Source organism: Colias philodice, chromosome 26 (genome assembly GCF_061535455.1).
Source record: "Colias philodice isolate Cphi_HAF_F1 chromosome 26, ilColPhil1 Martin Lab GWU primary, whole genome shotgun sequence".
In the NCBI taxonomy this organism is placed as follows: Eukaryota; Metazoa; Arthropoda; class Insecta; order Lepidoptera; family Pieridae; genus Colias; species Colias philodice.
Genome location: NC_143111.1, coordinates 8,420,709 through 8,433,809, shown reverse-complemented (window position 1 = coordinate 8,433,809; position 13,101 = coordinate 8,420,709). Strand labels below are relative to the sequence as shown.

Below are 13,101 nucleotides of genomic sequence, written 5' to 3'. Positions count from 1 at the left end.
AGCTATTTTTTAAAAGTTATATTAATTCATTTCTATGTTGTTTTATGTAGGTACAATGTGTCCCATTAGAAATGGTTTTACTAACTTTACTACTAAATTAACTCTGTGACCCAAACAGAGTTTACTAAATCTTACCTTTTTAAATTTCATCGGCATGTGACTTCATGTTTTCTGTAACAACAAAAACACTAAATAAATAAATAAATTAAGACAGCATAATTAGGCATATTTCATTTCCTATAATAACATTTAAATACTAACCAGTAAGTAATAATTCAAGTGTTATTTATTGCATTTAAAAATACATATGCAATAAAGAATATTCATGAATTATAATATGTTTAAAAAATAAACTCACAGACCTATAATTGACCTAGAATACAAATCTTAACATTAATATTAAGAACGTGAAAGTTATTCTGTCTTTTATTCACGTCAAAACCAAAGAACCGATTTTGATGAAATTTTATACATAGATAGTTTGTCACCTGAGAACGGACATATTATGCTAGTTTTTACCCCGGAAATGACAATGATACGGAAACTGCGTGTTATTATTTCAGTACACAGGGGAAGCCGGTTGGACAGCTAGTGTAAACGTAAATTTATGAAATAAAGTTTATTTCATATAGATAAAAATACATAGAAAAGGATATCTTCCACAAAGCTCAATTTATGAACAATTTATGGCTCGAAAAACAATTACTTTTGTTAACATTATCAATCGTTCAGAGTGGCTGATAAAATTGTAATGCAATCAACTGTAATGTTACATTGTTTTATCTCAACACGTTAAACGTTGGAACGTAAATGTACAAGGGATTTCGTTGTAATGAGAAAGGTTAATGTGAAAATTGATATATAAATATTTTGACAGTATTTTATTGTAATTACATAATAATAAGTATTGTTTTAGCAAAATTAATTCAAAATTTTCGAGGTGTTAAAACTTACAATACAATATTTTTTTCAACGCTTTATTCCAAAGTTTCAAGCACTTGTAACCTTAAAAAGTTTCCATTTTCTAAATATGAATATACGCGCGTAAAACTTAGCACAAGAAAACTTAGAGCATGAAAAGGTTAGATTATTTGTTATAAAATCTTATTACTAGTATTTAATTAAAAGTTAATAAGTGAATAAGAGGATAGTACTTTCTATGAGCATCCTTATTAAATTAAAGAATATAATATATTACTAGCTGCTCCGCGCGGTTTCACCCCCGTGGCTCCACTCCTGTTGGTCGTAGCATGATGATATATAGCCTATAACCTTCCTCGATAAATGAGCTATCTAACACCGAAAGAATTTTTCAAATCGGACCAGTAGTTCCCGAGATTAGCGCGTTCAAACAAACAAACTCTTCAGCTTTATAATATTAGTATATATTAAAAACTAATGCCAACTTTAAACTATAAAGTAAGGTATCAAAATGTAGTTTGTAACTTTAATATATATTTTTAAAGTTAATATAATATTATTTGGGTCATTGTGTAACTATTTATAATGAAAACAAAAAATCATAAAATAAAAAGTTGTTTATTCGATCGTTACAAAGTGGTCTATTGAAATTGTACGTAAATTGAAAAACAAATATAAATATTGGTTCGAATACGAGTATAATAAATACTTCTCATTGTTTAAGCTTATTGTATGGAAACAAGAAAGGCAATACAATTAATCTATCCATACCTACTATAATATTATAAATGCGAAAGTAACTCTGTCTGTCTGTCTGTTACTCAATCACGCCTAAACTACTGAACCAATTTGCATGAAATTTGGTATAGAGATATTTTGATACCCGAGAAAGGACATAGGATAGGTTTTATCCCGGAAATCCCACGGGAACGGGAACTATGCGGGTTTTTCTTTGACTGCGCGGGCGATGCCGCGGGTGGAAAGCTAGTATGTATTAAATGTATATATCCGGAATACATTTTTTAGTATTTTTCAAATCACACATAATTCTATATTTTTTAAGAGAGTCGATAGTAAACTATTTAAAAAATTACGAATAAATTTTAAATATATCTTAACTGGCTTTATTATTCCAATTGGTTTAGTTTCTATACAAACTGAGTTTAATTATTAAGCGGCATAAAAAATAAAAATCACGTTTGAACTTTATTGTATTGTCATTGATAAGTGTACAAAGTTTGAATTAAATCTGTCCGTGGATTCGAAGTGGATCAAAATCGAGTCTAGAGGAGTCTGTTTAGTGTGAAGCTTATAAATTCAAAAAATTCTTAAAAAATTTTATAATTCTGCCTGACTCTTAAATTAATACAAAAATGATCAAGCAACTAACATAATTAATTACTGAATTAATTACTGATAATGAATAAACTATGACGCCATAATAAAGCGCTGAGTTTATTTTTAGCTCAACAGCAGTCCACATTCATAACAACATTGCTCTCTCTCGTGTGTTGATTTAATCTAAAAGATCATAAAGTGAATTATCCTTAACCCAAAAGCGCACTTTGGGGTATTGGTAAGATGAGGCAACACTTTCATGTAATTTTATTATACTTGAGATTGAGTAGCAACTGTGTAACGAAGTAACGTAGATAAATATTATATAGAACTAGATAGTGCAAGTATATAATATGAAAGATTAATATAGGATGAATAAATATAGTTTTAAATCTGTTATAAATAATATGTAAATGTGTGATATTCACGTTAAAAAAATATAAAATACAACGTTTCATTAATGAAGATGAACGCAAAGGGACCTATGTATGTTCTGTGCATAGACTAACTTCGAAGTATCTGTATAAACTAACGCCACAATATCCTTTTTGTTATTCAAACATAGTCCCTAATTCCGTGATTGAATAAACATGTCAAATAACAATAAACATCATCGTCACAACATACCCTCGAGCTTCGAGTGTAAAATACAAAACGACTTGCACTCACCTGAAAAGCATGCACAAAAGCACACAACTATGTAATGCATTCGATCCACTTAATCACGTACCAGAATATTCAATTCGGCGTTCCGTTTTGATCGTTTTAATCTCGGAAATTCCGTATAATGAAGGGAATCAAAGGCGAGAGCCATCAGTGCGCGAAATGAGACGAAATATAGAAATGACAGGCTCTGGGCGTACAAATTGAATGCGACGCGACCGATTTAAACTCCGATGATTATACACGATCCTGAATGGCTTTCGGCTTTCTTGATCGCATTGTTTCTGTGTGTTCGTGTTACGCGTTATGATTTCTTTGATTGAATTTGAGGGAATTAGGGCTGTAGGTGTATTTTAATTTGTGGTAATGATTTTGTATAGCGCAAATTTGGCTAGACGTGACCTTGTTATGTCCTTGTATATACTGACGTCATTCTATTTTTGTATTATAAGCGAAATTGTAAATAGTGTTGTATAAATTCACATAATCTGATTCCGAGAACAGGAAAGTATAACCAATACAAACTAGTGACTAAGGTCAGATTTATTTCTTTATTTCTTTTTTAAATAAAAAAAACTCAAAGATAAACTAGGATATGAAATATTTTTATTACGTAAACATACTCGACAATTTTGTTAAAGCTTATCTAATATTATCTATTATAAAGGCGAAAGTTTGTATGGATGTATGGATGTTTGTTACTCTTTCACGTAAAAACTACTGAACCGATTACAATGAAATTTAGTACACATATAGAGGGTAACTTGGATTAACACATAGGATAGTTTTTATCCCGGAAATCCCACGGGAACGGGAACTATGCGGGTTTTCCTTTGCAAACGCGGGCGAAGCCGCGGGCGGAAATCTAGTAGAAATATAAAAATATCTCAAGCATTTCCATCTTTATTCTTAAAGTGTTATTTTTAAATTACAACCAGCCACGATGTTTATTAAATACGTTGAAAAATATACAATTAAAAAAGAGCGCCCTCGGTTCAGAGTATTAAAATTATTTGAATTCGCTGCGAAAAGTTACTTCTATCAGCAAAGGTATTCCAATAAAAGGTTTTATTGAGAGCGTTTTAATTTATCTTCGTCGAATTACAGAAAAAGTATTTAGGAATTATGAAAAAACAGGCAGATTTCAGTCATTTTTTGTGAATTATGATAAAAGGTTTATTTTATTTAACATATGCAACTATATTATGGTTTATTTAAAACTAGCTGTGCCCCGCGGCTTTACCCGCATTGCTCCGCTCCTGTTTGTCTTAGCGTGATCATATAATGCCTATAGCCTTCCTCGGTAAATGAGCTATCTAACACCGAAAAAATTCTTCAAATTGAAATAGTAGTTCCTGAGATAAGCGCGTTCAAACAAACATAAACTCTCAGCTTTATAATATTAGTATAAACATATACATAATAATTTCGTTACATATATTTTTACAAATAGCTTTAATGAAGTCGCTCCATAGCTATAAATTAAGAAAAATAATACGCTTATAATGACCAGGTAAAGGAATTTTATAATGTTAAAAATATAATATTCATACTTTATTGTAACATCTACAAACTATATATAATACATGCATTTTATACAACCAGGCATTTGTACAATTTCGCTTATAATCTATACTAATATTATAAAGCTGAAGAGTTTGTTTGTTTGAACGCGCTAATCTCGGGAACTACTGGTCCGATTTGAAAAATTCTTTCGGTGTTAGATAGCACATTTATCGAGGAAGGCTATAGGCTATATATCATCACACTACGACCAACAGAAGTGGAGCCACGGGGGTGAAACCGCGCGGAGCAGCTAGTAGATACATAAGTTGTACAAAAATTTCAAAAAACTAACCACGTCAGGTAACATACCGTCCTACTTGCCAGTAAAAGAATATTATAAATGTTACAGGTGGAAAAAGTGTGCCGTACAGTTTTGATGTCAAGCATAACTCCTGTAGACTAATTTGACGGTACTAAAAATATTTTTTAAGCAGGAATAGTACAAAAGTTATGTATTGCGACTCTGTACAATTTATATATAATACTAGCTTTTCGCCGTTAGCTTCGTCCGCATAGTCAAAGGAACAAGGATTGGGTTCAGGAGTTTTAGCGTGAAGGAGTAGCAAACAAACATACATACAAACTTTCGCATGTATGCTAGTAGATTAAATTGTGCAAAATGGTAATACGCAATAATATACAATATGCATGTTACGGTGCATTTACACCAACCGAGCGAATGCTCATTATAACCCCACTATGTCAAATTATTTTAGTGTACACAGGCGTAGAGCATTCTTTCGTTGTTCTTAGTGCACTCGATAAGATTCTAAACAATGTTCCAATTTTATGCAACACTGGATACGAATATTAGTTACACTAAGGCCATTCTCCGTTGCGATACGCACAGGCGATGCAAGTCTCGAAGACTAGTCGCCGCGGAATATCCCACATACATTGTACCGGTAGCGTAGTGTGCGCGCCTACATACAAATGTATGTGAGATACTCCGCGGCCACTAGTCTCCGAGACTTGCAGAATACTTGAATCTCCTGTGCGTATCGTAATGGGAGAATGGCCTAAAAGATCACGAAATAATGCTCTTGCTCTATCTACAGCTCTATGTTCGTTTGATTTACATTCACCGTTATAATAATGCCGACTATACTACACCTTTATGTCAATAATCCAGTTCTAATCAACCGTTATTAAACGAGGATGGACGTTTGTTACAAACTCAAACTGTCATATTGCACGCCTCATGCGAAGCGTTGAGGTGGGTACTACTTAACTGTCACTTCGCGCAAAACATCTGATTTTTCAAACTTAAAATGTCTTTATGTATCATACATTGCACTTGTAAGATAATACATACACACACAATATATTAAGAAAAAACACTATTTTTAACGTTCATGATATTTTTGATGTCATTTTTGTTATTTAAACTAGTTAAAAAACAGTTTAAAAAAGTTCTGTCTTGGACGTCCGTGTGTCTGTATGTGCGGATCCTTTTCCTGAGACCCTGAAAAATGAAAAACCCTTTCATTTTTCAGGGTCTGATTTGATGTGGTTTAATTGTTATTAAATAAACAAAAATAATAATTAATAAATATTAATTAAAAAAAAATTATGGGGCGTGCACTTTTGGATTTTCCAAATTATTTATCTTTACTTTACTACCCTGCATATTTCTAACCATCATTTAATAGCACTTTTTCTGAAATTTATTCGCAACTGAGGCGAGTAGATTCGTTACAAGGACTGACATCTAGTGACAAGAGGAGAGACGGGTTTACGGGGCGTAAATCATATTTATTGTGGACTTTGGACCCATTCGCCTTTCAGTGCGACTCCATTTTTTGAGTGATATATTGTATGAATGATAGAATGAGTGGATTTGGCACGTAGACTTGATATAAGGTCACTTGATATTAAAGTTTGTACGAATAAAACTATAACAACATCCATTTATTAATATAATATTGTGTTGATGTATATGCTAAACTAATGCGTAGTTTTACATCATTAAACTTTTATTTACACAAGTCTTGTGGAAGTTCTTTTGAATCGTCATTACATTGAGAAGAGCCAGCAATAAACTCCGTAGCTACGCTTTTAAAATCATGTCCATTTTACATCATCATTTGTCATCGTCATCAGCCATTCCATTTCCATTTTAAGTCATTATTAATATTAAAGAGTTTAGTAGTTCTAAATTTAAAACTTATATAAAAAACTAGCGGTCCGCCCCGGCTTCGCCCGTGGTACATATGAAAAATAGATGTTGGCCGATTCTCAGACTTACCCGATATGCACAGAAAATTTCATGAGAATCGGTCCACCCGTTTCGGAGGAGTATGCAGACTAACATTGTGACACGAGAATTTTATATATAAGAAGATGTACTAGTTCAGAGAGCCTATTACAGTATTAAGGAATATATGGACGATAAAGACCCATGGAGGGTTATCGCGTAAAAACCACAGGACAGTTCTTTGGCATATTACTATAATACATGATGTGTAAAACTGACATGATTAAAAAGAGCAACTATGGAGTTTCTTGCCGATTCTTCTCCGTAGATACGGTCTACTGCTTTCCGAATCGGTGGTAAATGTTAAAAATATGTAACTTATGACGTTTCAAAAGTGCTTCTAGAAGAAGTCTAATTGAATAAATAAATGTTTGAGTTTGAGTTTGAGTTTATATTAGTCTTTTTTTTCTGAAATATTAACAATTTTTAATGAAATTTTTCTTTGTTATTACCTACTGTAGCCGCCAAATTAATTAGAATCAGTCACTGTGACCTTAAAAAGTCTTGGACTCAACAGACAGATCCGCAGGAAGAGCTAGTGTTTATAATCCAGTTTAATAGCCCACAAAACGCATTCGTCGATATCAAGAGCTATCAGGCTGTATTGCTTCGATAGCCTCTCTGGGCTTAAACGATCGCAATGGAGTTTGAATATTAACACACGTTTGAATCGATTTCAGTGGTATAGATATATTAACTAATAGATCGCCCCGGTTCTCTCGGATAGTTGGTTTATTATAAGGTTTAAAAATTTTGTTTAAATAAACTAAGCTGAGAATAAAATCCAAATAATTAAAAATCATTTAAATACTATGACCGTAATTTCATTAGTATGTTATATAAATTTTTACGCATGATAATGTTAAAAATTAACCAATTTTGTAAATTTTTGCGCGAATCCTGCCATTTTAGTAAATTACAAATACGATTTTTTAATTATTTTTAAGCGGCAATTGAAATGGGCTTGTTTATTTTTTAATTACGATTTTAATTACATAATATATTGTTTTTCATTTTTATGATTGAAATACGTCTGAGTTACTAAAAATATAATTTTCTTATAATAACTTTGAACAGATAAAGTCGTGGCTTGACATTTAATAAATAATTTATTTTTAGAATATTTTTATGCAGTTTTTTTACGAACTAACGATTATATTCAAATATAAATATGAGATTTATATATTGGCTTCTGCATCGTCTGTTATTTCACTTAACCAATAGAAATCCTTTACACATTGTTTACATGTTTTCATTACATCGATTATTATCTTTCATGTGAATATAATAATGAATGCACAATGCGCATAACTCACTTCTAATTACTGAGTAAGAAGTTTGAAAAATAAATAATACTTTTAAATTTGTTGCATCCAAATATAAATAAAATATTATTTCTTAAGATGTACGTTTTCTGAGCCATTATAATAAAAGCATGTAAAAGCATGTACTTATAGTACACTAGTACATTTCCACCTGTATGTGACGTGTCCGCTACGCCGTTTCGTAGCACACGTAGCAAATATCATAAAACCGTAGCAATGCTACGCTCGTTTACATGCTGATATTTCGTAGTAAAGGATGTTATTGGATTCAACAATTTTTGAAGAAATTATTGAATACTTATTAGTTATTTTTCAAATATGGATACTTTTCTTACTTATCAACATAACTACGCCTTACTTCATCCGAAATTTACACTTAATTTAAAATGACTCTAAATAGTAACATGACTTAAAAATAAGAACCTCCTCAATTTGAAAATAAATAAACTCATTTATTCAAAGAAAAGATATTATAAATAACTTGGCTCTATCTTAAATGAATATTCTCATATAAAAGGAATGACAAAACCTTTTAATTTCTTCAGATAAATTGTTAGAAATGAGTTCGTATCTCTCAAGCGCTCTTACGAGATAGTTTAAACCGTGAAATAGACACTCAAGCGCGAGTTATGGTCATGGCATTTGATATAAACGCTACATTATGATATAATAAAAGTATGCTGTATGAAATACGTTATTGTTCACGGGAGTTTCATATTTCTTGGAGATCGTATGAAATACTTGATGGTACTTTTGTTTTATAAATTGTATTAGATTTTCTTTAGAAAAATGTTTCCCAAGGCTTTTGTTAAATCAGGTAAGGAATTTTGGAGCTATTTGTATTTTTATAAACAAATATTAGTACGCAAAACATTCAACAAAGAAATATAATTTGGATCATGTTTTCGTTATAACTATCTAACATAATCTGCTGTATTTTATAAGAATGTTTGTTATAATATTATTATTTTTCGAACAAAATTCCATAAACTTCTCCTTAATAAAATTCAAACCAGAAGTAGCTATCTAATAGATAAAATTAACTTTTGAAAGAAGTCTATGTAATTGATAAAAGTTAGAATTTTTATTTCAAATTCTCAACAACATCATTTATGTACGTGTAGTGTAATGTTATATTTTAAAGTGACTTTTCTCTTATTCTGACTTCACTATTTTCTTTCGTGTCACAGTACTTATAACCAAACTCCTCCTAAACGGCTTGATCGATTTATATAAAAAACTATATATTTGTTAGGTTACTAAGCGACTTGATTGCATATTATATCCCTAAGTGAGTCGTATCCTGACAGAATTTCTCTTCAAGACAAGAGTGAACAGCCTACCTTCTAGGAAAACGCGCTCCATCTTAGGTCACATCTTCGCTTACCAGCAGGCAGAGAAATCGTGGTCAAGCGCTTCCCTATATAAAAAAAAGCTTGCTCAGTTAGATATAGGCTATGGTATAGGATCAATTTGCTTTGCTATGGCTGAAAATAAATAAATAAATAAATATTTCGGGACAATTTTCACACACGGCACGATCTGATCCCATACTAAGCTTTCGCTTGTGTTATGGAAACCAGATGGCTGATAAACTTACATATATATAATTTTAAATAAATACTCATATAGATAATTAACACCCAGACACAGAGCGAACATCTATGTTCATCACACAAATATTTGCCCCGGCTGGGGATCGAACCCACGACCTCTGGCTTGGAAGGTAGGGCCACTACCAACCAAGCCAACCGGCCAGTCGTATTAAATAATTATTAATTATGACCATTCCCTCCATACATACATAAAAGTCACGGTTTATAACGATTTCTATAATTGTGGCATGCTCAAGGCCACACCCTCGCTCATGCCTCATGCGCCGTGTCAACGTTTTTATTTTTCCCTGTCACGAAGCTTGCGTTTTGTTTACTAACTCCGAATAAAAGTTTCGAACTAATAATGCACGCAATGTGGTTGTGATAATAGCTTTGGGTATCTATATTACAGTATAATATGTGGAAGCATATTATAGACCAAGTAACTTACTTACCTACTAACCGTTTTAATTTGTAGGTAATAATTATAATGTATGAAATGAAATGAAATGAAATGAAATGTATACTATTATTATAAAGCTCTAAGTTAATTTCATATACCTACACAATAATAAAGTGAAGTCCTGTGTCCCCAAGTGGGGTAAGGGCCAGATGCATCATTCATACATCTGTTTCACTGATCGATTTTCTTTAGGGACAAGTAGGTGATCAGCCTTCTGTGTCCTACCAGACCGAGACTTTTTTTTTCGTCTCCACCGGGAATCGAACCCAGAACTCCTCGGTTCTATGCTCATGCGTCAACCACTGTACCAAGGAAGCGGTCAAACACAATAATGCACACATTATATGCTTCGATTTTGAATTTCTGTAACATAAAAAGTTGAAATAAAACATATTTTTTTTTTTTTTTTTTTTTTTATTAAAAAGGCACCCGTCATCACAGGGTGTTCGCGCCACCTCTGGATTATAGTCCAGAGACTTTTTTTTGCTTTTTTTTTTTTTTTTTTTGTTCAATTTTTAGAAATATTAACATACTGGTAACATATAAATATAAATAATGTACAATTAAAATTATAAGAACTTAAATTAAATTACAATATAAAATAGAATCAAAATTATTAAGTGAAAATTCAATAAAAACACGGCACAAAAACACTCAACTTAATCCTATACTTATCACAGTTAAACTAATATCACACACTGAATGAAAGAAATAAAACATATTAAACACGCTTAAATACATGTTATTATTGTATGGTCGTCGATCCTTGATAAGTGTACAAAGTTTGGATTAAATATAGAGCGTATAGTAGTTGGATACTTACAAACATATAGATGACGCTAATAAAACCATGTTAATAATACATACATAAGATTCATATATAAAATGCATGATTACTTACAAGAAACGCACATGCAATATTACTTACATTTATGCCTTCCGGGTGCTTTTAGTATGCAATAAAACTATTATATTGCTAAGGTAATATAATTTTAACACGACGTAATATTCTGTTCATATCCTGTTAATAATGTATTTTTTAATGTAAGAAACGATTCTATAGGTATTCCAATATAATACCTATATTATAATGTAGCAAATTAAGTTCCTACTAAAACTTAAATACTACTGTATAGAAATTCTCAATGTTTTTAGTTAATCGAATGTCTCGACCATTTTTTAGCTAATCAATATAATATATACTCCGTTTTGTTGCCATATAGGTATGTATCATAGAAATCTAAATAACAAGGTATGTATAATTATAGATAAAAATATACCTGAAAAACGATATAATATTATTAGTTAGATAGTCAGGTATTGTGATGAATTTTAAGTTTAAGAATTGAACGTGAGTAATATCCAATGCGTGTATGCAAATAAAGAAAATGTAATTTAAATTAATACATTTCTTGTATGGTACATTTATCGCGAATAAAAAGGATTCATACAATAAACAACCTTAATTAAACGAAATAAAAGCGAATTTGCTGATGACCCTCCATGTAAATTAATTACACAAGCTGTACGATGCAAAAAGCATGACAACAGCACGAAATGTTCCATTTAAATATTATTTAAAAATAAAATAAGCAATTAATTCGTTATGAAACATTGTCCAATTTTCGATATTTTGCCAATATTTTAGATGTATAGTCAGTCACTAGGTATCACTACATACAAGTAGTACCTATAAAATAAAAGTCGTTTCCCACTTTCTGTCCCTATTTAATATTTTATGCTTAGATCTTCAAAACTACACCACGGATATTGACGCGGTTTTCAGTACATAGTTTGTGAGGTTAAAACCGCGGAAAGCTAGTAAAATCTACAAGGAAAATAATTTCTAATGATAATTTATGTCATGGAGTCAAAAGGGTTGAATTAATATCAGTTCCTAGTATTGCATATTTAAGTAATTATGAGTTCTCGATACTGAGTTTAAACAGTGAATCGCGTGGTGATACATTATAATATAATATGAATAAATTTACTTTTAATGAAGACGTATCATTCAACAGCGAAAAACATGATTAATTATAATTTATAACACGTGTGAAACTGTTTATTTCTGTTTATTTTTTACTTACAAAACATACGTACATACGTTGTAAGTAAAAAATTCTACCAATATGACTGCCTTTTTGGTGGTTTTCATTTAGTCGAAGAATTATTAGAGTTACAGCGTAATTTTGTATGAAATTATTCATCTATTTCTTGCCTTATCCTGTCGAGAGAAATAAATTGATACATACTATATTGGCAGTTCTTTTTATAGTATTTATGTATTTATATTTTTGGCATTTTTGAGTATAATCTGTCTCTCTAAATCAGGAAGCATTTTCTACCAGATTTAAATAGGCTAACATAAACTACATCAACCAGTCATCCTGTTATTCCTAGAAGCATTTTAAGTGTAAGTATTCAAGACAGAAAATGCCACGATAAACCACATAATTTGAACCATATCAAACCCATCAAATCAACTGAGGCTATAATCAAAACATATGCCAGTAACTGAGACTACTCATTCCAATGTATTGGTTAGATGTATCTAATAATAAATCCTTTAATCTAAACTGAATCCCGATGAAACCGGGCAAAGGTAATCATGTAAGTTCATCGCTGGGAGACTTGCGTTAATTCGTTTTATAGATGTGTTTGTATGTTTGTTCTGTAGTATAAAATATCGAAGCAATTTTGCTATTTCTATGTGGTAATAATATGTTGACAACAATATAATAATTAAACTGTAATATATTATGTAACAACTGTATTATATGTAAAAACAATTGGTACAATTTTTTTTTTACTTGTACATTAAATTCTTAAACTTTAAATTCACAGTTATTGATTGATTATCTAGCTTCGCGTTTTTTCAGGTATATTTGTTATCTATATGTATGTATGTATATTGTGTCTATATCTACACTTGATGCTATATATCTATAATTGATGCACCACATTTTGTCC

At 31.1% G+C, this 13,101-nt stretch overlaps 1 protein-coding gene across 2 annotated transcripts in view; it reads right to left on the bottom strand.

The window, feature by feature from the left end:
• Nucleotides 1-13,101, bottom strand: part of LOC149477055 (uncharacterized) — a 306,353-nt gene that overhangs the window by 37,096 nt on the left and 256,156 nt on the right. For both annotated transcript variants that reach the window (XM_089711381.1, XM_089711380.1), the window contains one exon: nt 136-171. The gene's annotated coding sequence lies outside the window, so the exon portion shown is untranslated. The remainder of the gene's footprint in view (nt 1-135; nt 172-13,101) is intronic.